The sequence below is a fragment of the Leopardus geoffroyi genome, chromosome C1 (assembly GCF_018350155.1).
Source record: "Leopardus geoffroyi isolate Oge1 chromosome C1, O.geoffroyi_Oge1_pat1.0, whole genome shotgun sequence".
Taxonomy (NCBI): Eukaryota; Metazoa; Chordata; class Mammalia; order Carnivora; family Felidae; genus Leopardus; species Leopardus geoffroyi.
Window position 1 is genome coordinate 5682635 of NC_059328.1, and position 27413 is coordinate 5710047.

Below are 27413 nucleotides of genomic sequence, written 5' to 3' on the forward strand. Positions count from 1 at the left end.
TCATGACCTGAGCCTAAGTTAGATGGTTAACCAACTGAGTAACCCAGGCACCCCAATGTTTATTTATTTTTAAGAGAGAGAGAGAGAGGGAGGGAGGCACAGAACGTGCATGGGGGAGGGGCAAAGAGGGAGGGAGACACAGAATCCGAAGCAGGCCCCAGGCTCCAAGTTGTCAGCACAGAGCCTGATGTGGGGCTTGAACTCCTGAACCATGAGATCATGACCTGAGCCAAAGTCAATGCTTAACTGATTGAGCCACCCAGGCACCCCTCGAGTCTCTATTCTTTGCAAATGCAGTAAAACCTTGGATTGTGAGTAACTTGTTCTGAGAGTGTCCTGCAAGACGAGCAAACATTTCTAATAGATTTTAACTTGATAAACGAGCGATATCTTGCAGGATGAGTGGTACGTGACGCAGAATGTCACGTGATCACAACTGAGCCAATGGTTCTTGAAATTCGCTTTGATATACAAGTGCTCTGGATTACAGGCATGTTTCTGGAATGAATTATGCTCACAAACTAAGGTTTTACCGTGTAAGTATTTAGGACCACGCATTTGCCTCTGAGCAGCGCTTTTGCCATGACACACAAGTGTGTGTTTTTCATTATTGTTCTAAGTATTTCTAAATTTTCGTAATAATTTCTTTTTGGCGTCATCAATTACCTAGAATTCTATTTTTTAAATTCCAATATATGAAAACTTCCTATCTTTTTGTTATTGACTTCTATTTAATTATATTGTGTTTAAAGAATGTGATGGATGTGATACTTATTTTCTGAAATTTGTTGAGATGGACTCATGATCTAGTATGTGACTAATTTCTATAACCCTTCCGTGTATGTTTAAGGAAAATGGATATTCTCCAATGGTTACATTTAGGATGTTACATATGGCCATTAGATCAAAATTGTCCAGATATATTTGTTGAGTATTTTTTGCTGCTTGAGTTAGCAATAATCGCGAGAGAACTGTTGGTAGATTTGTTAATTTCTCCCTATATTTCTATCCATTTTTTATTTGTATGGAGTGAGACTCTTTTATTGGGTGCGTATACACCTGGAATTCTTACGTCTTCCTGGTGAGTTGAAAATTACATCATGACATAGTAACATATTCTGTCTTAGAGTGTATTTTTTTGTGATAGTGATACAGTTATGCTGATTCTCCTCTGATTAATATTTTCCTGGTACATCTTTTTCCGTGTGTTTTTGCTTAGGTGTATCCCAAACAGGATTTCTCCCCATATAGTAATGTCTGCCTTTTAACAGATAGATTCAATCCATTTATATTTGGGAGGATCATGAATACTGTGATATAGCTTTCCACAATCTTAATGAGGCAACACTGGAGAATATGAGTCCCAAGATGACATATCTTTGCCAGTAATGAAAGCCAGTGATCTGAACCTCAGGCATGTTGACTGTCTTTGGCTTTTCCTCCATGGTGCTTCCATTAAGTTGTGCATCTTAAGAAAATGTCATTTTCTGCTTAGGTGTAGGGTTGAAACCAAATCTTTGGGAAATGAATGAAGCCACATAATGTCTCAAAGTTTCTCTCAGGAAACTCTAAGGGGCAGCAGAATGCTTGCGCGAATGCATGGGCTTTAGCGCTGGGCAGAACCGTCCCCTAACCTTTGCTCTGCCACTTTCTAGCTGTGGGATCTGGGGTGCATTCCTTAATCTCTCTGAGTCTGTTTCTTCATCTAGAAATCAAGAATAACCACACCTGCCTCCCCACGATATTTACCAGGCAAATGGAACAGCCTGGCTTACGGCAGGTGCTCAGTGAATGTTCGCACTTTTTCTCCCTCCCTCCCCTCTTCCAGGCCCACGGCCTTGATGATGTCAAGAACGTTTTGTAAATATTACAAATATGATGCGTCACTGTGATTATTACTTATTAAAATCACTTTGTTTCCTGATTTGGGTGATTCATCTCAACCAAAAGAAAGATTTGTGCTGTTCTGGCTAACAAAAACTTTGCAAAACAATGAGTGCTTCATTTCTGCAGCCTATTCTGTGCTGGTCACGATGTGTGTCTACACTGGCATCAATTTCAGGTAATCACTGAGCTTTCTGAAACGTTTTTGTTTGCGTATTTGTTTTAGGGCAGATCGAGTGTGACTTAGGTAATATGATTGCATTCTCAGGAATTCACAGAGATGAAAGCACAGATCTGAGATCGTGCCAGAACGAATAAGAAGTTCCCAATGCATAAGAGTAGAGCACGAGAACGCTAAAACGTTCAGAGTCTGCATCTTGTGTCGATGAGGAACTCAGAAGTGTTCTCCTTTCTGGGCTTTTTGACCCATCCAAGACGATAAAGCAGGTTCTCAATCATCTCTCCCCGATCTTATCTTGCTTCTTTTGCCTCCTTTTTATCATCACCAAATACTTTGAGCAGCTGTAGGTGTTATGGGTTAAATAGTTTCTGGGTGGTCGGCCATTTGGCCAGAGGGCATCTGAGCATCACCTGTGGTCAGCACTTTTTGGCTCAGGCGCGTTAGCAGTTTGGGACGTCATATGGAATCTCCGAGGACAGATGAGGTGGGGGAAGAGGCCATACATTTGGGCTTTCGTGCATGTCATGGTGGGGCTAAGTTGGAAACGTGGTATGAGGGAAGATTTCCTAGAGAGACCGACAGTGCCCAGGATCCTGTGCCGGCAATGGTTGCCACTTTCTGGCTGTGTGATCATGGGTAAGTGGCTTCAGCTCTCTGTGCTTCAGTGTTTTTGACTGTGAATAGAGGATGATGGTGCCTTCTTTGCAGGGGAATTGTAAGGATTAAGTCAGTATATATCAAGCACTAACTACAGCGAACAGCTTCCCAACCGTCATCCAAGGCACACAGGCTTCCCATGGCTGATAGACCTGTTGACTCCGGGCACCTGGCTACCAGCATCCCTATCTGTTCACCCTTAAATGTGCCTAAAACATTTTCTAAGGAGGCCGGGATATGACCAAGCCTGAAGGGCGCTATGGGGACCGGTTCTCTAGGCCAGAGGGTGTGGGTGACTTGGCAGATGAATGCATTGATGCAGCCAGATGAGGCCACCATTAAGAGTCTGTGTTTGGTCCATTGATATCGGAGTGTTTTGAGCTTGTGTTTGATCTGCTGGCCACAAAAGTACTTGACACTTGTGAGCACACCTAAGACCAAAATCAGCTGAAGTGATTTGTGCCTCTTCTATTATCAAGAGTTGGAACAGAATGTGAATCAACAGTGTGAAAAATGTTTCTTTAGCGTAAACACTTGGACCAGGGGCTAAATTCCTACTCCCTCCTTCCTTCCATCTCTCAGATAAGTTAAAAGCCATCACACCTTAGACGGTGTGATTTTGTGGAACAGTTGGCTCCGTGCTGCCCTGTCTGGCACGCGACCAGTGATGCTAGGGATTTGGGGATTCTGATCAAATGCGCCCAGTGAAACAGGAAGCCGGGGGGGTCGCTCATCGTGGAAGTTGGGGGTGGGCACATGTGGTTCCTTACACTGATCTATCTTCGCGTAGGTTTGACAGTTCCCATAATTAAGTTATTAAACATTTGTTCAGCTAACTAAAAACCCTTATATAGGGTAAAGGATGAGAGAGAATTGTGGTGAACTCTGTTATTTATACTGTTACAAAATTTTCTAAACGACACGGAAGGTCTCTGTGCTCCAGTCACTTGTTGCTTGTTGCCTGATTTCTCTCTTTTCTTTCCTTTTGAGAATAGTTTACCAGAGGCAACAAATCATGAGTTAAGGTTCACTGATACCAGTTAGTAATAAGAACAGCAGCAGCGAATACTTATACACTTACACTAACTATATGACAGGCACTCTTTCAAGCACGACAATCTATTGTCCCCGTTTTATGGATGGGGAGACAGAGGAACTCATCCAACTCCACACCGCCGGTAAGTGGCAGAATCAGGAGGCAAACCCAGGCCATCTGTTTCCACAGTCCACACTCTTTGACGACATAGGGTTGCACCAAAATTTAGCGTTGGCTCTAGTATTTGCCCCAAATCTGCACTGTGGCTTTGACTTTGACAGAGGAGCCACACGCCTGCCCTCCACACATCATTTCTGACATCCCTGACCTTGTGTGTAATCACAAAGGCGGCCACCGTAACCCATGAGCTTAATGTCAGGAATATAAGTAAGATAATTAGAATGCTGTGTTAGTATTGACACACTCCCTTTCAAAATATGCGTATTTTTTTTTAAATTTTTTTAACGTTTTTTATTTATTTTTGAGACAGGGAGAGACAGAGCATGAACAGGGGAGGGTCAGAGAGAGGGAGACACAGAATCCGAGACAGGCTTCAGGCTCTGAGCTGTCAGCACAGAGCCGGACACGGGACTCGAACTCACGGACCACGAGATCATGACCTGAGCCAAAGTTGGCCGCTTAACCGACTGAGCCACCCAGGAGCCCCAAAACATGCGTATTTTAGATGCTACTTGGGGAAAATATTTTCTAGGTGCTCTTTATCTTAATATTCTGTCAGCTGAACCATCAATGCATAATGGTTATTGCAAGAAAAAGATGCTGTAGGGGCTCCTGGGTGGCTCGGTCGGTTAAGCGTCCGACTTCGGCTCAGGTCATGATCTCACGGTCCATGAGTTCGAGCCCCGCGTTGGGCTCTGTGCTGACAGCTCAGAGCCTGGAGCCTGTTTCGGATTCTGTGTCTCCCTCTCTCTCTGTCCCTCCCCTGTTCACACTCTGTCTCTCTCTGTCTCAAAAATAAAATTAAAAAATGTTAAAAAAAATTAAAAAAAAAAGAAAAAGATACTGTAGTAATTGATGATGTGAGATGTTAATTTTATGCGCAAAAATGATGATGCTCAAAAAATAAAAAAATAGGGAGGTAGGTCGACACTGAACATGAACAGGGGACGTGTGTTGGCTAGATAACTTTAGAAAGAGCATTGTGGCAAAAAGGTCTATAAGAACGTAAATAACTGTGCAAAGTAGAGCAAGAGAGATTAGATTGTTTTGCGATTCTCATCGTGGGGTTGCTTTGGTGACTTGCATTCATAACATTAAGCAAAATATTTAAGGACCATAATTTATAGTAAAATCCATCTAGGTGATGAGCCTTTCAAGGGAAGCCCCACTTGGGAAGTCTCCACGTCTTGTAGGGTGAATTACCAGCATAACAGCCAAGTTTCACCAGGAGAAAGTCTCTAAATTCATGTATAATATATTAATGTTAACTTATCTTCTCTCCAGGCATAGCTGAGAATATAAAAAGTGTGAATAAATGAACACGGTGTTGGAGAGAAGAGAAACATTATGTGCTATTCCATCGGCAACGGGAGGTGAGGACTTTATTTACTTATTTATTTATTTATATTTGACAGAGAGAGAGAGAGAACACACATGAGCAGGGGAGAGGGGCAGAAGGAGAAGGAGAGAATCCCAAGCAGGCTCCACGTCCAATGCAGAGCTCAATGTGGGGCTTGATCCTGTGAACCCGGGACCATGATGTGAGCTGAAACCAAAAGTCAGAGGCTCCACCGACTGAGCCACCCAAGCACCTGTGAGCACCTTTTTTAATATCGTAACTGTGCCTATGAGAGAGATACTGTTGGCATCCCTGAGAGACTTTTCTACACTGTGATGTTAAACCTTTAAAATATGGCTATCAAATTTTAAAAGCTCTCATTCTTGAATGTTTGAAGTAAAGTTTCAGATATTCTGTTATATCCTCGAAGTTTATTTTATGGAAGTTATTTATGCCAGGTCAGATATTGGTTTTAATGACCGGACCCTCAAGATCTGGCCAAATTGTATTCACTGAACCTTTAGGAACAAACATTTCTGTAAAACAGGAATGAGATTTAACATTATCTTAAAAATTATAAAACTTAGTGGAGAATTGCAAGACAAAAGTTATAGAAGAAAATGTACTCATTAGAATAGCGAATAGGGAATAACTAAATCCAAGGTAGGAAGGTAAAGAGCATGGGCCCACGGATGACCACAACATGAGTAACAGTTGACATTACAAACAATAACAACCAGTATGATTTGGAGAGTAATCGTATTACCCGTGTATTGCGTCAGTCAAACACTTATGAAATGTGATACCCGGCGAGAGTTGACAATGACATATAGACACACTGGACAGGGTGTAGATTGACCATAGATTTTTTTTCTTTTCTTTCTTTTTTTTTTTTTTTTTTTTTTTTTTTTTTTTTTTTTTTTTTGTGAGTAGTTAAGCGAACCGGAGTGGTTTCATTAATAAAACAGCTGACTAAGAGGCATCTTGATTACTTTATCAAGAATGTGAAGGGTTTTTAATGGAAGAATGCAAGCATATGACCTCCATATCTATGGAGGTCTGAAAAAGAAGAAAGACTTTTGAATAAAATTATGCTTCTTGGGGCGCCTGGGTGGCTCAGTCAGTTAACCATTCCAACCTTGGTTTTGGCTCAGGTCACGATATCACGGTTCGTGAGTTCGAGCCCCACATCAGGCTCCATGCTGGCTCCCTCCCTCTCTCTCTGCTGCTACCCCTGCTCTCTCTCTCCCAAAATAAATAAACTAATTAATAAAAGTATGCCTCTTAAGGAAGTTTTGAAGGTTCAAAGCCTCCAGAAATCGACTAATCTGAAGATAGTGAGTTTAGATTATTTGTCAGACACTGTGTTAGGGACTGGGGGCACATGGGCAAGTGGACGTAACACTTGGTGAGAACACAAAGAAGATTCTTGTCCTCCCCATCAGCGCAAAGCCCGATGCAAGGATTGAACCCACAAGCCATGAGATCATGACCTGAGCCAAAATCAAGAGTTAGACCCGAAGAGCCACCCAGTTGCCCCCCTTTCTTTCTAAGATCTTTGATAAATATTGCCAAGTATCTTTCCAGAAATATCCTGCCAGTGTGTTTCCTCCCATATCCTTATCCACAAGGGCTCTTATATTTAAACATTGTAAATATGATTGTCCAGGGGCGCCTGGGTGGCGCAGTCGGTTAAGCGTCCGACTTCAGCCAGGTCACGATCTCGCGGTCCGTGAGTTCGAGCCCCGCGTCAGGCTCTGGGCTGATGGCTCAGAGCCTGGAGCCTGTTTCCGATTCTGTGTCTCCCTCTCTCTCTGCCCCTCCCCCGTTCATGCTCTGTCTCTCTCTGTCCCAAAAAAAAATAAATAAACGTTGAAAAAAAAAAAAAAAGAAAGCTCTTTCTCTTGGGGTGGCTGGGTGGCTCAGTCGGTTGAGCACCCGACTTCGGCTCAGGTCATGATCTCACACTCCATGAGTTTGAGCCCCGCATCGGGTTCTGTGCTGACAGCTCGGAACGTGGAACCTGCTTCAGATTCTGTGTCTCCCCCCTCTCTCTGCCCCTCCCCTGCTCATGCTCTGTCTCTCTCTGTCTCAAAAATAAATAAAAACATTAAAAAATTTAAAAAAATCTCTTTCTCATGCTGATATGATGACAATATTTACTTATGCATTCATCAAATATTATAATATATTTTTAAACATTAACTCTTTTATCCTTTTACTGTTTGTGTGTGTGTGTGTATGTGTGTGTGTGTGTGAAATATGAGGTAGGATCTAGCTTTTTTTCCTCTCCTCTTTTTCTGAATCATGAACGAGTTGTCTCAAAACTATTGATTGAATAATTTTTTTTTTTCAACGCTTATTTATTTTTGGGACAGAGAGAGATAGAGCATGAACGGGGGAGGGTCAGAGAGAGGGAGACACAGAATCGGAAGCAGGCTCCAGGCTCTGAGCTGCCAGCACAGAGCCCGACGCGGGGCTCGAACTCATGGACCGCGAGATCGTGACCTGGCTGAAGTCGGACGCTTAACCGACTGCGCCACCCAGGCGCCCCTGAATAATATTTTTAAGAAGATTTAGTATGCTATCTTTTCTCGTCTACTCAATTCCCATGTTTACTTGGGTCTGCTTCTGAGCCTTCTCTTCTGTGTTACCTGTTATTTACTGTGGCTTAACCCCAGGTTTTAAAACCCCAAGCTTTAAAAATTAAGAGGGCAAATTCCCTCTTAATATTACTTTCCATAAAATAAAAATTAAAAAAGTTTTGGCTATTCTCCCTACTTTTGCTCCAAACAAGTTTTATAATTGTTTCATCAATTTTTAAAAACAAAACAAAACAAGAAATCCTAATGGGACTTTGGGTTACTTGTGTTGTGTTTGTAGGCTAATTTGCGCAAGAAACGACAGCTGTTATTAGTGTAGTCCGGTTCTGTGCAGGAAGTGGGTCCCTCAACTAAAGCGGGACATTTCAGCAGGATTTATCTGCCATGGGGACGTGCACCGGGGCTAGGTGCTGAAGCAGGGTGGTGGGAGGGGAGGGCTGGCTGAGGCCACCGCAGGCTCTAAAGAGACAATAGCTGTGCGGAGAAGCCAGAAGCCCATCGGCAGGAGCTGTAACCTTTGGTCACTTGTCTCCTGCACATACTGCCCTCTGGCCAAACCCAACAGAAGCCAGAGGGCAAAGGATCAGCAGGATGGGGAAACGGTAGCCTAGCCGGAGCCTTAGAGGCAAAGGACACAGGACCAGTCTTGCAATGTCAGTCCATTTGCACATACTTAAAAGTGAGGGGAGAATGTTAAAAACAAAAGGTTGTTAAAAGAATGTTAAAAACAAAAAGATTGACCCATTGTAAGGGAGACTGCATTCCCAGGATCCCACAACTTAGCCTTGGGCTGGGGGCTCTCGTCTGGGCTTTTCTCTCCCTAATCATGTCTACCTTCCCTGCTTAGGGTGGCCAAATTTAACACATGGAAAAGCAGGACACCCAGTTAAATGTGGGTCTCAGATAAACTCTGGATAGTTCCTTAGTAGAAGAATATTCTTTGCAATATTTTATCTGGCAGTCTGGTCCCTCCTGGACTGGGCTCATGAGAGCAGGTACCTTGTCCCTAGTCCCAGGACAGAACCGAGGACATACTGGGCCCTCAAGTGAATGGAATCTTGAACAAAGTTTCAAAGCCACAAGGTTGGGTTACTGGGCATTTAATTTAGATCCAGTCAAAAATGGGGGCAGGGGATATTTTAAAGCTGCATTGTCATTTTTCTTTAGCAGTCCAGGGGGATGATGGGAGAGGGGGTACGAGGGGTGGAAGCAATCTCTCCAGGAAGCCTGAAGCCACCTGGAACCCGACCCTGCTTCCCGCAGCCACAGTGGATCCCGCCTCTGCTGAGCCCATCTGACTCCCCGAAAGGCCCCGAATGGCCTTTCTCTGCTAGTCACCTGCATCCTGGACAGCTTCCGTGCCAGGGGACTCCAGGGCTGCGTGGGGGTTTAGAGGGGTCTAGCATCGCCCCAGATACATTTGTTGGATTATTTCGGCAGAAAGTCAGGAGGAGGGGGAGTCATAGGTGGGTAATTCTGGATGTGCCTCTCACCCGTGTCCTTAAAAACCATCACTGTGGATGACTAGGGCCTCCACGGAAGCCCACGCGGCGGAAGGCTGGACCTGAGAATTCCTGAGGTTTCTTCCTCCTGTGATTACTATCTTGGAAGAGAGGCAGCACGGGGTTCACCCCGCCGGTTGTTTTGAACATAGCATCCGATGGGCCTCAATCACAGTTCGAACACCCTTCTATGGCCAAGGCACGGCTCTTCCCTCTGGATCTGTGAAGAGCCAGGATGTGTTCTAATTTCAGAAGAAAACAGAGAAGTTGGTTGGGAATTAGGGAGAAAAACGCATCACACCTCGACAAACAACTCAGAGCAGATGGTCCACGGAGAGCCAAGACCCATCACGCTATGCTGATATGGAAAAGCCAAAACGTTGTGCAGAGAATTATGACGAACCGGTAGACCGGCTCCCCTGAGACCTGGACGAGAGGAAATTAGTGAAAATCGCAACAGGAAGTTTACATTATAGTAAAAAAAAAAAAAAAAAAAAAGAATCCATTCACAGGAAGTGGTCCTTGATATCATTGGCCCTGGGAGGACGTACCTGTTTTGGTACCTGTTCCCCCAGTGACGTAGACATCTTGTGTGGGGTCAAACCACCAGGCTTTGAAGTCCAGATAGATCAAAACCTCTTCGAACCCTGTTTGTGAAGCCGCCTCTCCCATGAAACATGACGACAGATACCTGAACCCTTGCCTGAACAAACTTGGCTCAGGCACCCTGCCTGGTGTTGCTTCTCGAAAAGGCTACTCTGGCATTTATTAGGCATTACATCATGGTCTCTTTTATGAGCTGAAATTATGAAATATCAAGAAACAAGGAATTAAATATATGGACTGGGATTGGTGAGACATTTAGCTAGTGACTTGACTTCCGATGATGACAGAAGCGGGCTTACCGCCCCCCTCCCCCCCCGCCCCTTCCTTGTTTAGACAGTGACTGGGCCATTAGAGTTGTTTTTGAAGCAAACCAGAAACAGAATCCATTGCTGTTTGTGGCCATACCAAAAAACATAGGTCTTGGGCTGGGAAACGAGGCGTCTCAGAGGCAGCACCCGATTTGGGAGTGTGTTTTAAGTTGGGGTAAGCTTTGGAACAGTCACAAAAATAAATGTATATTCTAAAAGCCATACCGTAAGTTTTTCGACCCTTTCCATCAGGAACATGGAAATACAGAGCTGTTCAGAACCGGACTCTAGTTCCCCAGAGGGGCAGGTTTTTAGCAGAGCCTTAGGAGAGATCCCGAGGGCCTTTGCCTCTGACATTGGGGCACCCGGAGGAGGGACCCCAAACTGCCCTAGGGTCCTGATCATGTCCTTTCTCGTTTTCTGCTGTTATTCCAAATACGGGAGATGAGCATCAGAATGTCTTTTGGAATAACTGAATTACTCAGAAATGAGGAAACACCCTTTAATGGACTAGGCGTCTATTATACTCCCCCTGCCAGGCATCCAGGCACACGCCAGGCACCACAAGGGGGACAATCGATGTCCAGGTAAGACAGGCACCTGCTTCCAAGGACTTTTGATAAAGCTGGAGGTCGAGACAAATACTTGTGAAAAAATCAGAGACGGGAGAGAGTGGATTGAGGTAGAGTGTATTCTTGGATTACATGCGGGAGAGTGGCCATGTTACAGGGACGGGAGGCGGGCCGCAAATGTCTCTGAACAGCAGGTGCCCAGACTGGGGGTGGGGGGATGAGCCCAGGCAGGAGGCCACCCGGTGAGGTTCTGAGCGCTGGCACAGAAAAGGAGATGGAGAGGAACAGGTCAAAGGAAGACAGAGTGAGACCTGGCTGCAGCTTGGATGAAGGGAAGAAGAGAGGGAGCCGGAGCCTGGGGGAGCCATGCTGCCCACCCCCCCGGGAAAGTAGGGCCACTGGGAAGGAGGGGGAGGGGTGACTGGGGCTGGGCATCATAGTTAACAGTGGGAGTGTCCTGTGCCAAGCAATTCTGCCTGCAGGACTGGCATGCTTGACCCGGGCAGAGAGGAGGACTTGGGAGCCATCCTCTGGAGATGAAAAGAGGAAGTCTGGAGAAGGAAGGAGCTCCAAGGACCCCGGCTTTCTCCTTCTTCTCTCTGATTCTCCTTCCCTTCCTCCTTCCTTCTTCTTTCCTTCCTTCCTCCCTTCCTCCCTTCATCCCTCCCTTCCCTCCTTCCCTGCTTCCTTCCTTCCTTCCTCCCTCCCTTCCTTCCTCCCTTCCCTCCTTCCTCCTTTCTGTCCTTCCTTCCTCTCTCCCTCTCTCCCTCTTCCCTCCATCCCTACCTCCATCCTCTGCCTCCTTTCTTCCTTTCCTCTGTCCTTCCTTCTCTCTCCCTCCTTCCTTGCTCCCTTCTTTCCTCCCTTCTTTCCTTCCTTCCTTCCTTCCTTCCTTCCCTCCCTCCCTCCCTCCCCCTTCTTCCCTCTCTCCCTTCCTCCCTCCTCCTCTTTTCTTCCTTTCCTCTGTCCTTCCCTCTCTCTCTCCCTCCATCCCTCTCTCTAGTCCTTTCTTTCATTTGGTGCCCTCCATTCTCATCCTTTTTCCCCCTGCACCCCCTCCTTCCTGCAGGCAATCCCTCTAACGTATTTGATGGGGATTGTTTGGTTGTTATAGTTTGCTGCACTGCTGTTTACGTTCATATGTTCTTGGTAACTTTGAATTGTTGAATAATTTCAAATTTGCTGAGAAGTTACAAGAAGAGTACAAGGAACTCTCATATACCCTTTACCCAGATTCACTCGTTCGCACTTCACCTGTTTGCCATACCATCGTCTGTCTCTCTTTCCAGCTCTCTCCACTCACACAGCCACACATACACGCGTATATACTCACACAGGCGCACAGGTGCATATTGTCTCTGAACCCTCCGAGAGTAGGTAGGTGGGAGGCACTGTGCCCCGTATACTTGAGTGTGTGTTTCCTAATAACTAAAGCATTCTCGCACACCACCACAGCACGATGATCAAAATCAAGAAACTTGACATACACAGAAAGCTAGTATCCAATCCACAGTCCGTATTCGAATTTCATCCATTGTCCCCATATCGTCCCTTGTAGCGTCCTGTGTCCGGGACCGAACCGAGGACGGAGAACGGCCCTGGGTCCTCTCGCTCACCTTGCACGCACACCTTGCTCGCCCGGCCTCCTTCTGTCCGGCGGTCACCTCCCCCCCGCCCCTCCTGCGCTGGGCCGGGGGCCCTTCTCACACGCTTCCTTCTGTAACCCCATAGGGCCACCTGTTTGTCCACAACCCGCTTCACCGCCCTGCCCTCTGCTAGACGTGCTCTGCCGGGACACGGGCTGGAGGCTGGCGACCTCGGGCACTTCTGTTCATCTGTTCATCTGGGAAACCCGATGATGCAGGCACCCGTTTCACGGGGTTTTCTGAGGACCAGCCGGGTCTGTGTTGAGGATCAGATGAGTCCAAATCTGGGACTCCCAGGGGGGAGCTCGGTGACCTCCGTCCCCTTTCTACTTCAGCGTCACCAGGGTGACCGCCATCTAGCCCGGCACCGGGCACATAGCAGGGAGTCAATAAAATACTTGCTGGAGACTGAATCCAGGCTGGGGAAACAACGCCGGGTAGTGGCCCAGGTGGTGGAAGCACCCAGAGAAAAGGGAAGGCTCCCCAGAGAGCGTCTGGAGCTGACCTGGCACCTCGCCAAGCCCCTGGGTTCTGCAATCCCACAGTTAGGGGTGCGCGGCACCCTCGACGGGAGTCCCCCCGTGGGTTCGACTTCCCTGTTAGTGTTTTCTGACAGCAGGTGGGGAGAGGTGCTGGGGGCCCGCGTAAAAGGCTCTGGTCGTGGGAACTGCAGGTTTCTCGTGCAAGAAAGTGACAGGTGGGTAAAAGAATGACTTGGAGGGGCAGACAGCCCTGTGTCCCCCTGGGGCTCCCGTGACTTAGGAGTTGGGAGCTGGGTGAGTGAGGAGGGGACAGTGAGATGGCGGAGCCAGGGCTCCGGGTGGAGGGAGGGTCCGGGACGGCCGTCTGGACGCTGAGTCAGTCGGTGTCCCTTGGTGATTCAGGAAGGAGTTCGTGCCCTTGTTAAACTAGCAGCTGTGACCCTGGAAGGGCAGAGCACAGAGGTTCAAGGCCAGAACCTTTGTCCCCTCTGTCAGGTGCCGGGAGGAAGGGAGCAGCAGGTGAGCCGGAAGCCTTGGGAGGTCGGCTCTAGAGGCAGTGGCCCCCGGAGCCATGTCAGGAGGCCTCAGGGACCCCGCTTTTTGGGTTGCCTGATTGCAAGGGACGTAGGACCCACCTAGAGGGAGGCATCGGGGCCGGCTCATATTGAAAACACACGGTTGTCTGAAAACACAAGGTTTTCTTTCTGAGCCCTGAAGAATCCAGGCCGGGGGGGGGGGGGGGGGCCCTGCCCGCCAGGCCCGGGCCCAGCTCCCACCCCAGGCCTGACTCCGTGCGGCATCGCTGGGAGCCGGCCTGCCCGGGAGGCGTCCTCTGGGCCGTCCCTGGAGACCTGGAGAGGGAGTGAGCGCGTGGCCTCCTGAGCCCTGAGGGTCTTGGCTGCTGTGACCTGGTGAGGATTCAGTCCAGACCCACCGCCTGGGTGTTTGCCTAAAGGCAGACCGTTTCCTTCCCAAACCCCTGGTTGATCTTGAGAGGTCTGAGCCTCATCCAGCCAGTACCCCTGGGGAGGGTGGGGCTAAGAAGCGTTTCTGTTTTAGGCTCGAGGAGGGAGACGAATTGGACTGTCCCACGGTGAGGGAAGGGGGCTCAGCCCAAGGGACAGCGCAAGGTGGCAGGAGGCTCCCACAGGCATGGGGACTTGGCGGGCTCTGGGAGTAGTACTCCCACTGGCACCTGCCCGGCCAGATGACGTTTGGTTTCGAAACATAATGTGACGGTTCTACCACCAAGAGCTGTGGACCCAAGTCACCCACGGGGAGTCCCAGCCCGTGCCCTGAGTTTTCACTGGTTTATGCTGGAAATGCTCAAGTCATTTTTTCCTAGCATTTTAAATGTTCTGTGCGTTTCTTTCTTTCTTTTTTTTTTATGAAAAACTACAAACACACAGGCATAGACCCGGTGCCCACCCAACTTCTGCAGGTGCCAGCCTATGGATGAACTTACTCCCACTATGGCCCGTTTGCATCCTTCTCCTCTGTTATTATTTCTTGTATGGACGCTTTTCCAAGTTTTTTAATGTTTGTTTATTTTTAAGAGACACACACACACACACACACACACAGAATCCGAAGCAGGCTCCAGGCTCTGAGCTGTCAGCGCAGAGCCCGACGCGGGGCTCGAACTCACGAACCGCGACATCATGACCTGAGCCGAAGTCGGACGCTCCACCGACTGAGCCCCCCAGGGGCCCCGTGTATGTACACTTTCCAACAAGGTCTAATGTTACAGAAAAGTGCACAAGTCATACATCTACAGCGTGATGAACTTTTGCCTCCTCTGGTACCATTTTGAGGCCACTTTGTCATATGATTTCATCTGTATATTTCACCTTGAATACACCTGTTTCTTGTGGTGGAAAGCACGTAGCCTTGGACTTACCATTTGAGTCATTCCTAAGTCTGTGGTTCGGTAAGTGTTCGGTGTACTCACGGGCTTGTGCAACAAGTCTCCAGAACTTTCGCATCCTGCAATACTAAAAAGCTCTATTTCAAATCATTTGAAATGGTTTGAATCATTCAGTCGCTGGAGAGCTGAGCTGTCAAATCTGCAGAGGAAAAGATGTCTGCATTCGTCTGCCCTCCTGGCACATGCCACGAAGGCGGGAAAGGGACACGCGGGTCGTGATCGTACAACTGACGCCAGAAAGGCTCTGCAAACAGGAGGTCTGCCACGAGTCACCTGCTCCTGGGGCACACCCCCTTGGACGCACAGTGATTACGGGGTGGACGGCACGTATTAAGTGAGGTCAGGTCACGTCTCCGCAGCAGCCCTTGTGATTATCATCTTTGCACATTCGGTCTCCCGGCAGTCTGACGGCACGTTCTGGGTCTGAAAAAAAAAATGGAGGAAGAGGCTGTTTTCGTGCATTTCTAAAGGAAGCACAGAGGAACGAGGCACTTTTTGCCGGTTTTCAAATTCAACCGAAAGGTCTGACTCCCCCCACCCCCCCACCCCGTCTGGGCTTAGCTGTGGGAATGGCTGGGGGAGGGGGGGGTGGTGGCTGTAATGCCTCAACCCGATTCTTTCATTATTATTTACATTCTATGTCCTCTCTTTCAAGAATATTTTTTTGACATTTGCCTTCTGGCAGAGCCGGGACCAGTGAGTGGGAGTTGCAGGGAGGTGGACGGGGCTGAACATAAGGAAGAATGTTCTTAGTCAGAGCAGTCCAAAAATGGAATGGCCTGACTCAGAAGGCAGCGTGTCCTCAGCCTGGATGAGGTCCTGGTGAGGTCCCTTCAGGGGAGCGCCGCCCGGGGCTGGGAGGGATGTGTGCAGGAGCCAGTGACAACCACCCGGTGTGGGCACCTGAGCACCTACTATGCGCCAGCTCCGTGCCAGGCGCTTCTATGTGGACGGACTCGTTTCATCTGCAAATGGCCCGATGGGACGGGTACAGCTATCACCTAGTACTTCTCCACTTACAAGACGAGGAAGATGAGACACCCAGAGGCTCCGGGACCTGCCCAAGTGGATGTGGCTGGGAAGTGAGGGAGGCAGCCTCAGAGCCAGGCGGGCACGAGTCTTTCAGATGTCCAGGGGGTTACATGCCCCGGCTCAGTGACCAGCTGTTGTGTGCTAAAAGGAGCTTGCGAGGCGGTTGAGTCAGCCTAAAACATTCTGGTAGAAGTCAGGAGGGCCGCTAGATCCCAGAGTCAAGGCCCCATCAGTCAACAAGTAACCGGCGCTGGGTTTGCTCAGGACAGAGGGCCAGGGGAACGTGTGGCTCCGGGGCCCAGGTTCCCAGCCTTGGCCTCCACTTGGATCTGCCTCCCTTGGGCCCGCCCCCGTCTCTGAACTGGCTCCTTGCTTGTTCCTTCTAGCCTCCCCTCCAGTTTCAGGAGTCCATTCCAGACTTTCAAGGCTTTGCCTTGGTCACCAGCCCAGGACAATGCCTTAGGGACAGCGGCAAGAAGGCGAGCCTTGGAACCCGGGGTTGGGAGAATCTTGGGAATGGCCACCCTTGGGAGAGGTTGTTTGCATTTTCCGCATTTTCCGTAGATGCCTGTTTCATGAGATTGTGGTGCAGGTCACAAAATGCTAACTCGGGAGATCACAGACGACGGTTGGCTGACTTTCCCACCCGCAGACCGAGGGTCCCACCCCGCGCGTGGCCCTCTGGCATCCCGCCGGTAAGGCTGCCTTCTGCAAAAAGACACATCGCAGCCAAGTCCGAAGAAGAATGTTCTTTCATTTGCCCCGTGGTGGGAATAGTGACCAGGGCTGACGCGCCGGGCTGTAGATGGGTCGAGCTAAGCGATTCCTGGGAACAGTGCTCCGAGTCGGAAAACGTGGCACCGCTCAGCTCGGGGACCCGCTGTGTGTAAAACGAGAAACACCTAGAACATCCCTGAAACTCCTTCTAGCTGTAAAACATTCTGATCCATGATCGAGGGAAAGAGAAAAGCCTCTGGGTGTCTCATTTTCCTCACCTGTAACATGGAGGAAATACTAGGTGATAACTGTACCCGGCCCATCGGGCCATTTGCAGATGAAATGTGTCTGTAAAAAACCGAAAAGACTTTATAATGGGCCAAGGAAGCACACAGAAGTGCTTGCTTCCTTATTCAGCCCCAAATTGCGGAAAGTTCAGTCTCTAGCAATCACAGGGCACATTCTAGCTCGCATATAATTTTATGTCTCGAAGGCTCCCACAAGGGACATTGGCTAATGCCCGACAAGAGATTCCAAACAGGTGAACTGGCCTAGAGGCTGCAACTTTACCCCAGGGGCCTGGCAGTCTTAGGCATTTACGTAACAATTAGCTACGAGTGAAATCTTTCTCGAATGATACCCACGGTTGTGCTTTCCTTGCAACAGTTCTATGAAACAGGTCGAGGTCTTTTCTTCTGACTTTGCGCCTGGGAAAACTCGTGTACCAGAAGGTTTAGTTGCTTTTCCAGAATGTGTCAATAGGGAGAGCAGTTGGGGCCTGGAACTGGCTAGACCCTGGCTAAGTGGACCTTGGGGTCTCTACCACTCGCATCTTTGAGGAGAAGAGAGTCAAGTATTTGCCCCAGACTGCTGCACCTGCTATGATATTACAGGTTAATGAAGGCCAGACGGGAAGCCTCTGTCTTCTTTTCTTTCAAGACACCCTGGGCCTGTATCCCAGCTTTGTTCGGAGTCAAGGAGGAAATTCCTTCATTGCTAACTTCACGGTCTGAGTCTGAACCAGAAGGAATAACCACACGTGCGATTTTAACTGTTTTCAGCATCTGTTATGACACAATCCGTGAAGCCTTTTGTTAATTTTCCTGACGATTACCTCCCGCTCATATACTTTCCCCACAGCTGTCTGGCCCTTTTCCTGGGCCAGCCTGACACTCTAAAGTAACAGGATTTCTGAAATCCCAACTGCGCTCCGTCGCCAAAGACGACTTTGCTCACTGGGGCCCGGCGAGTTGTTTTAAAACACCGGCCCGTGCCAGGTAACAAGGCAAAGAGCCACGACTCTCTTACAACCGAGGGTAATTCATCAACTTGGAGGGCGCCAGATAGAAACGGCGAGATCCTCAACTTCCTCAAAACCCCTTTCTAGCCCTCCAAACAAAAAGTCTCGAGTGCAGAAACATATTTGTCACAACGTGGAAATCTCGCGAGCCATCACCGCGGATCCCCGTGTGGATACTAACTTTCTGTCCCAAATTGTAAAATGTATCCGCCCGTGCAGTAAGGCGATGCCACGGTTTCTTAGAACCCGCGTCCCGCTTTAGGGAGAAGTAAAAGTAAGGCAGGGAATTTTGAGTATGAGTCTCCTTCTGATGGGTGGAAAACCGTCTGCCACAGATTTGGGTAGAGGGAAAAGGTCCCTGACGTTTGGACGGACCGAGTTCCTCATCTGCAGCCCGGAAGAGGTTTTGCCCGGACGGCGGTGGGGATGTAGTTAGTGTTCCCAAGAACTCCTTGGTGGAGATTTTTACGTCTGGGACACGCCTCTCCCAGGTGACTGTGTACTTACGTGCTGATCTGGAGGAGGACACGTCAGCCACCGATCCGGAACCTCCTTATGCCCTTTCTAGACGTACTTCTGTGGTATTTTGGAGAACAGTAACTATGTAGGCTCCGCCGTGCACCCCTGGTGTAGCTGTGCGTCAGCAGCCCACGGTAGGCTCTGGGGTCAACACGATGTTGGCTCATTTGGGATACGACGGCACGTGAAGCTTTATGTTTCGATCCACCTCTCCACGAGAAAGCTTTCTAAAGAGAGCAACAATTATGGCACGTTGATTTGACTTTGCCTTCACTGTCCACCAAGCCCAGGATCCGAGATGCCGTGAAATTTCTCACACGGTAAAGCTGGATCGTGGGATGGCACGTCAAACCTAAGTCCTTTTCCATTGTTTTTCCACCACCGAGAATTATTTAAAAAGATCTCTGTGGCCAGGACAGTAGGGATCCTGCATTATCTATCGCAAGGTCAGGAAGAAAATTATTAAGAAGTTCGTGAGTTCAAGCACCATGTCGGGCTCTCTGCTGACAGTGCAGAGCCTGCTTGGGATTCTCTCTCTCTCTCTCTCTCTCCCTACCCCCCGCCTTTCCCCTGCTTGCTTTCTCTCTCTCTCTCTCTCTCTCAAAATAAATAAATAAACTTAAAAAAAGAGTCCAAGATCATGATCACGGAGCAGTAAACCCCATGCACAGGTCTCCTCTGAGCACAGGGCCCTGTGTGTTTCACTGCCACATGACCAGGAAGCAGGACGTGGCCAGAGGTGCAATGGCCCTGGGGGGTGACAGGCTCAGGTCAGGTGGGGATGCCTTGAGTGTCTGCCTTTCTTCCCGAAAGCCTTTGGCTACAGCTTTTCCTGGAGGACCTCCAGCTCCTGTCCATCACGACCCGGGCCATGACAGATTCGGGGCGGACTCTGTCTCAGCCATCCTTGGTCTGTCTCGCCCCAAGCCCTTGGCCTCTGGCCTCCATGCCACTACCTCATATTCATATCCAAGGGGCTTTAAGGCCCCCACCACGAGGGTGGGTGATCCAGAAGGGCTGCATGGGCAAGAATCGTGGCGTCACGGAGCAGGGAGAGCTTCTGTGATCGTCAGCTTAGGAGACGTTGAGATACGCTGGGGGCACAGGGTGGCACCCACCTGCCTCCTCCCTGGATCCGCATCAGTAACTAGGTTTTGTTCGGTGGAATCTTAAGGATTCTTTGGAGCCAGTGTTGCCTTGGTGGGTGTGAGGTTCTAATCTGCAACCTTGGGAAATCTGAGTTTTCTCTCTTCCAGGTGAGTAAATATATGTTTGGACGTATAAGTTTGCAAAGCGAAATACCATGGGAGGTGTCCACGGCTCAGCATTGCTTTTGGCTATTGGCCTTGGACCAGTGACTACTGACAGGCTGGCAGGATGCGGGTGGGGCGCCTGTGGACTGTGGGTCAGAGGAGGCCCCTGAAAAACTCAGAGCCTGTGCAGGAAAGGCTGGCAACTGGTCCCGTCTCATGGCTCATTAGCCCCGTAGCCAGGCGCCCGGAGGTGGGTGGGAAGGAACAGGTGGCTGCCCTTCTGGAAGGTCATAAAACCCCTGCAAAGCATGTGCTTCGTTTTCAGGGACAGTTGCCAAATTCTTGCCCTTGAAATAATTTTCCAGGTCTCTCTGCTAGAAAAAGGCTTAATGTGGAGAACGAAGGAGGGAGGAACCAAGTGAGAATAAACCTTCACGTTTTCCAAAAAAAAAAAAAAAAAAAAAAGGAGAGGGATCATTTACAGGAACCTGTTCTAAGGACAGACTCCCCCCGCCCACACACACACACACATACACAAACCCCCAGTTCTGCAAAGCAAATAATCAGAACCATGACTGAATTCACGGGGGTTTGGTCAGGCACATCCAGATAGTTCAGAGCTCACAGGAACGCGACGTGGACCCAGGGCCACCCATTCCAGCTTTGAGAAAACTATACGGTGTTTACTGGGTTCGTCCCCACACGGCCGGGGGGGCCACAGCAGCCCCCCTCCCCCGCCCCCATGTGGGGACGCGCCCTCTTGGCAATCACTTTCCACCAGCCCGTCCCCAGGAGCGCCACTCGGGCTCGGCGGTTAATCTGTCGACGGCCAGGGGAACGAACACACTGAGTCATCTGCCTCCTTTTCAACCAAGACGGATTTCTGGGAATGTGAAGAACACTGAAGCGACGTGACATTCCTTAGCTTGTAGCAGGAAGGCAACTCCCCGCTTCCTCTCTAGACGGGTTGCCTCATCTTTCTGAACAGGACGAAACAGATTTCCTTGAAACTTACATGCCTCTGGGAAAGAAAGGCAGGAGAGCGCGGCCCGGCCCCACCCCTCCCTTTGTGGGGCCGCTCGGTTACCCTGCCCCAGAGGAAGGGTGGGCAAGCACTGTCGCCTCTGCCGTCCCGCCTTCGCCTGGGTGAGAAAGACGCACATGATGTGCACCCCGTGCCCACCGCGCGCACGGTCACGGGCACCGGTCACAGCACAGTCGCGACACGCGTGCGTCATGCCACACGTGTGCGGGGCATCTAGGGACACATCAGCCCTGGTGAGGGGCATGGCAGCCGGTTACAGGCTCCGTCCTTTTCAGAATAAGTCACAGGACAGGTAAATGATCACCTTTGGCCCGTGGGTGAACTTGTGTACATCCAAATCCCAGAGGAATGCTATTTATTAACAGGGCCGTTAACAAACAAATATTGCGGGTTTGTGGCGGGAGCCGGGCGGGGCGGACAGGGGTGGTGGGCGCAGAGGTGAGCAGAGAAGGGCATCTGTTGTCCCAAAGGGCCCAGCGTTGGGGTGGACTGCACCGTCCACGTCATGAAGGGGAGGGCACACCACGTGTGGGGCTCAGGGGAGGGGAGTAGAATGTTCCAGGAGTGGGTCAGAGGAGACTGATTCCAGGAGGCACGTTTGAGCCAGGCTGGGGGCGCCGGGGACCGGTGTCTGTCCCAGCGGTGGGGCCACCGCAGAGAAGTGGGCAAGGGAGAGGACAGACAGACGGAAGGTGGACCCAGAGGCGGGCGCTGGAAGCCAGGCTGGGGTGGGGTGCAGGCAGGGTTTGCCCAGGCTGCAAACAGACACGGGACAGTGGAAACCGGCTTAGAACAATTCAGGATTTAGTGGGCGGAGGAACTTGTGACTAGTTTGCTTGGGACCCAATGAAAACCCGACACGAGTGGTGCCTGGGTGGCTCCGTCGGTTAAGCATCCGACTCTCGATTTTGGCTCAGGTCACGACCTCGAGGTTTCTGAGTTCGAGGTTGGCGTCGGATTCTGCACTGTGTTGAACCTGCTTGGAATTCTCTCTCTCTCTCTCTCTCTCTCTCTCTCTCTCAAAATAAATAACCTTAAAAATTTTTTAAAAAGACCATCAAAGAAGCGGGCAGAGACTTATATATAAAGATGTCGAAAGCAGTAGATTAGAGAAAAACTGGAAATACTTCAATTGTCCCATAACAAGGGACTGAGATAAATTTGGGCTCAGCCATACAGCTAAAGTCAACACCAGGTAGCAGCAAAAGGGCTCTTGCAAATTGACAGGAACCTGCGAAGACTATTCATGACGCATCCGTGCACATGGAAAATACACTGCACAACATTACCTACCAACCGATCTCCTTTCGGTAAAAATGCGTTTATGGGAGTACATTCATTAACTACTCAGCTTTTTAGAGAAGGGACAATCCAAAGAATTATTCCATTTTAATTGTGATGAGTGATCACTGGAAGAGGGTGTGCTCAGTGTGTGTGATGGGGAAGAGACCCGACCAATTAGCACTTGCGGGGTGAGTAAGAATACACAGCAAAATGCTTTGTGACGTTAATTTTCCTTTTTCTTTTTTATTTTTTTTAACATTTATTTATTTATGAGAGACCAAGAGTGCGAGCAGGGTAGGGGCAAACAGAGAGAGAGACACAAAATTGAAGCAGGCTTCAGGCTCCGAGCTGTCAGCACAGAGCCCGACGCGGGGCTCGAACTCACAGACTGTGAGATCGTGACCTGAGCTGAAGTCGGACGCCCAGCCGACTGAGCCCCCCAGGCGCCCCTAATTTTTCTTTTTAATTAGCTGTGCGTCCTAGGTTACTTGGAGGAGAAATATTTACTTTTCAATAATTTTTAAAATGAAAAGGAAAGAAGCAAGTGTGAAACTAAGAAAAAGGAAGGAATGTGTGTGTTCAAGGACTCACGGAAGAGAGACCTTCAAGAAGACAGTCAACTGCATCGGCTACTCTGAAAGACCCAACAGGATGAAGACCAAGAGAAAGAAAGGAGGAAGCCACCGATGACCTCGCCTTTCTTCGGGGAAACGTTTATTTATCACCGTTTATCTCCAGCCACCTTTGTCTCTCAGCCCAGACCCACATTTTCCATGGCCTCCTCCTGAACATCATGGCCTTGCTATTCCTTGGCTAGTTCAAGCTTAGCATACCCCAAACAGAGCTCCACCCTTTCACTCCAGCCCCCCCAGCCCCTGATCAGACAGATAGACACCAGACTCATTCACCTGTTTTCTCCATCCTCCTTGGTTACATCACCATCCACCCTCATCCACTGAGTAGCATTCCAGAATCTTCCCTTCCTCTCCCGGTGCACATTTAGATGACCCTTTAAATATCTCTTTGGCTCATCTCTCCTCTCTAACCTCGAGGCTACAGCCTTAGGCCTTCCTCATCTCTTATCTAGACCAGCTCACCACCACCTTACCCCTGGTCCTCCCACTCTTAACCCGCCCTCCACACCTTCACACACTCTGAATGCCTTTGGACCATTTGACTGACACATAACACCCCATTCCCATTCTCCCCAGAAAAAAAGTCTTCCTTCTTTAAAAGATCGCAAATAAGGGGCGCCTCAAAGCTGAACTCTTCACAGCCTCCTTTTAAAAGGGGAGGTTTTGGGGCGCCTGGGTGGCGCAGTCGGTTAAGCGTCCGACTTCAGCCAGGTCACGATCTCGCGGTCCGTGAGTTCGAGCCCCGCGTCAGGCTCTGGGCGGATGGCTCAGAGCCTGGAGCCTGTTTCCGATTCTGTGTCTCCCTCTCTCTCTGCCCCTCCCCCGTTCATGCTCTGTCTCTCTCTGTCCCAAAAATAAAAAAAAAATAAACGTTGAAAAATATCGCAAATAATAAAACAGTGAACATCTGTGTCGATACGACTCACTTTAATCATTCAGATTATTTCCTGGAGATAAATTCCCAGGGTTGAAGGCTATGGGATATTGGTATCTATCAACACTTTCACACATCTGAAACTGAACACAAACACACCTCCCACCTGCCTGCCCCCCCTTTTGTCTCCATCTGTAGTGTCTTTTTTTTAAAAAAACTTAATTTTTGTGCCATGACTCTGCTTGGATTTTTTCTTCTCTTTTGAATCAGGTCCCAGTGATCTTTCTATCGAGACAAATTATTTTGGTTTTATTTATTTATTTATTTTTTTAAATTTTTTTTTTCAACGTTTATTTATTTTTGGGACAGAGAGAGACAGAGCATGAACGGGGGAGGGTCAGAGAGAGAGGGAGACACAGAATCGGAAACAGGCTCCAGGCTCTGAGCCATCAGCCCAGAGCCTGACGTGGGGCTCGAACTCACGGACCGCGAGATCGTGACCTGGCTGAAGTCGGACGCTTAACCGACTGCGCCACCCAGGCGCCCCTATTTTGGTTTTAAAGCAGTATGTGTCGAGGCCCCTTCCGCCCCCCTTTCTTTGTTTGTGTTTTGGTTTTGGTTTTACACACACACTGCTTCGGGTTAGAAGAACTTTTTTCTAACTGGCAGGCATCTCACGACTTCTGTCATGGGGCAACTTCTCCCCAGGGAACTCTTTTAAAAAGCAGGGCAGGAGTGGGTGGGAAGTTGGGCCTACTTTCTTCCAGGGGCTCCAAGGTGATAGTAAAAGAAAAAAAAAATGAAGAGAAGGCCATCTGTGTTGTGGTGGGCACTTCATTCTCATCAGTCCTAATGAGCTATTTTCTTTCTTTCTTTTTTTTTTTTAAGGTTTATTTATTTTTGAGAGAGAGACAGAGACAGAGACAATGCAAGCGGGGGAGGGACAGAGAGAGAGAGGGAGTCACAGAATCCGAAGCAGGCTCCAGGCTCTGAGCTGTCAGCACAGAGTCGACAAGGGGCTGGAACTCACCGCAGGATCATGACGTGAGCTGAAGTCAGACGCTTAACCAACTGAGCCACGCAGGCGCCCCATCCATTTTTCCTTTCTTTCTTTCTTTCTTTCTTTCTTTCTTTCCTTCTTTCTTTCTTTCCTTCCTTCCTTCCTTCTTTCTTTCCTTCTTTCTTTCTTTCTCTCTTTCTTTCCTTCTTTCTTTCCTTCCTTCTTTCCTTCCTTTCTTTCCTTCCTTCTTTCCTTCTTTCTTTCTTTCTTTCCTTCTTTATTTCCTTCTTTCTTTCTTTCCTTCTTTCTTTCTTTCTTTCTTTCTTTCTTTCTTTCTTTCTTTCACAAAGAAAAATTTAGTAGGCAAGGTCTCTGGATCTGGAGATACGGAAGCTCTCCCTTGAATAGTTTGGGGCAGCCTTTGGACTGCCCTGGAATTTGCACAAGGATACAACAATAGCTGAATAACTCGTTTCCTCTCCTTTTGTTGGGTTGATTAGCATTACTCAGGAATCTTATCCAAGGATGTCAGTGCCACGGGTGCTTATAAATGCTGGACTGATCCTACATGCTCTCTTAATGTTGGGCTAGCGGAGAGATTCCAAATGAACTTGGGTCATTCGTATAAACCACTGGCTTCTAATAGGACTCACCATCTCTAAGTTAAATAGGCATTTTTAGCAATACAAGTTGCCCTCAAATCAGGAATAGTCTGGGAATGTTGCTCGAATGCCTTTATCAACTCTTTTCTGTTTTCCAAGTCTCTGACCCGCTTCCTCATCCGCACAGATGACCCAGAGATGGTAAAGGAATGCCTCCGACTTCGGATACAAACACTCTTGTCCCCTCCTACTTACCTTGTTATCTGCTCAGTAAAGGTTCTTGGAAGGAACTCTGACCCTCATGCCCCAGGGCTTTTGCACATGCTACTGACTCTGTCCATGTGCTCTCCACCCCCACCCCTTCCTTCCTTCCAGTTTCAGTTCCTGTAGTCCCTTCCTCAAAGCCTTCCTTTACTGCTCCCGGTGGGTCAAAGCCCCCCTTGTGGGTCCTCCTGGTACTGTGTACCTCTCCACATACGTGCCATGTCAGACTTGTGTATTTACTTGTTCACTGTCGGTCTCTCCAATGGGACTGGGTGTGAAGGAAGCAGGGCCAGTGTCCGTGATTCTCTCCGGGAATTATTATCACCCAAAGAGTGATGAAGGCCAACGTGATGAACCCCACCATGAGCGTTATCTGCAAAGCCAAAGACAAGACGTAGCTTTAGAGCACCTGGGAGGTAGGAGGTCACACTGATCACCAGACAGGTCCTGTGTTGTGATTCCTCTATTCCAGGGGTGTAACGACTGAGTATTGATACGTAAGAGAAAAGGAGACGACAGCTACCTACAGAGAAGCACTCTCAGCAAGGCCTGTGGGCCACCCACGAAACACAGACCCACCACTTCTGGCTCCGTGACCATCACCCCGCTCGAGGCCCCTGTCAGTTCTGCGGAGGAAGACCGTTCAAAGATCTTCTCATCATGTGCCTCGTTTCCACTCTGGCTCTACCAAACCCACCTCCCATGCAGCAGCTGGAACAATCGTCTCACAATCTAAGTAGAATTGCATCACTGCCCCACTCATAGCAGAGTGAGACCTATCTATCTGCCCGTTGGAACGGGCCCCAGCCCCTGGCTATGTCGCCTGCCTTGACTTGCCTTCCTACCTCTCTCCAGCCCCAGCTGCTCCGCCTCCCTGGCTGCTTTTGGGAACCTCAGACACTCCAGCCCTGGGCTCGGTCTTCCGGGCTGGCCCTTCCCTTGTAGAGGTCTCCACTGAATGGTCACCTGCTCAGAGAGGCTTTCCCTGGTCCTCAGGCATGTGCTCGTCCTATTTATTTCATGCCGTTCCTAGCTTTCGTCTCGGTCTGAGCTGTCGTTGACTTGCGTGTTGATGTGTTTCCTACCCGTCTCTTCCTCCCAGGACACACGTTGCAAGAGCCCTCTTAGGACATGCCGATGTGCTCGGTACCTGAACAGGGGAACAGGTTCGCCGCCTGGAAGCACAAACACACTCTGAATTATCGGGATTGAGTGGCAGAGAAATACAGCACGTTGGGGTTGCCAGGGTTTCAGGACTCATCTGATCCCATGTAATCTTCCTGAGGTGGGCATCCAGACTCTGCCTGACCTCTTACAGGCCTTGAGAGCTACTTATCACACAGTGGACCCAGGGGGACCGAACACTGCCAACCAGGTGACATTATGTCATTTTCACGAGCTCCCTTAAAACTCCCACTCTGCCTGACCACTTAGCATAACATTGATCAAGCCTGTACTTGGGAGATCGCGGAGGGGAGAGACAGACACGCAAAGAAAATAATCTAGGTCCGGGCCCCAAGTGTGAGGACTTTGGTAGAACGTTCCTTAGAAGGTCTCCATTCTACCTAAGCCCCTTCCTAGCCGTCTCCATGTTGCTGAGACACCTGTGCAGATTAAAAGGATTGATGTGGGACAATAGCCATCATAGAGCCTGGCACACACTAAGTGTCCAATAAATGTTTGCCTCGGGTCTCTCACAGAGCAGGTGACTATGGGGGAGGAGGGCACGGGCCTACCTGGCTCAAAACTACATTTCCCAGCCTGCCCGGCAGCCGGTGGGGCTGTCTGACCAAGCTCCTGCCAGTGTCAGCTGGGGTCAGGTACGCACTTACTGGTAGGGCCTTAAAACACCGGCGTGGCCCCTCACCTCCCCTTCCCCTTCTCTGGGCCGACAAGCTTGTCAGGGACCCAGCTGCAACCAGTGATGAGTCCAGTGTCCTGGAACGGTACAGGAAGGCAAAGAGT

At 49.2% G+C, this 27413-nt stretch overlaps 2 long non-coding RNA genes across 6 annotated transcripts; both read left to right on the forward strand.

Moving 5' to 3' along the window:
* The first annotated feature begins 2550 nt into the window (after window positions 1–2550).
* Window positions 2551–27190, forward strand: LOC123597141. 5 transcript variants are annotated; one of them, XR_006711988.1, is made up of 4 exons: window positions 2551–2701; window positions 5223–5311; window positions 19666–19747; window positions 24471–24518. It is a non-coding gene; the product is annotated as an uncharacterized LOC123597141 (long non-coding RNA). The 5 variants fall into 5 exon arrangements; XR_006711987.1 differs by lacking the exon at window positions 24471–24518 and adding an exon at window positions 22607–23314; XR_006711984.1 differs by lacking the exon at window positions 24471–24518 and adding an exon at window positions 25921–27190 and having other exon boundaries at window positions 2552–2701.
* Window positions 15340–17517, forward strand: LOC123597142. Its single transcript, XR_006711989.1, has 3 exons — window positions 15340–15445; window positions 16520–16650; window positions 17339–17517. It is a non-coding gene; the product is annotated as an uncharacterized LOC123597142 (long non-coding RNA).
* Window positions 27191–27413: the final 223 nt, after the last annotated feature.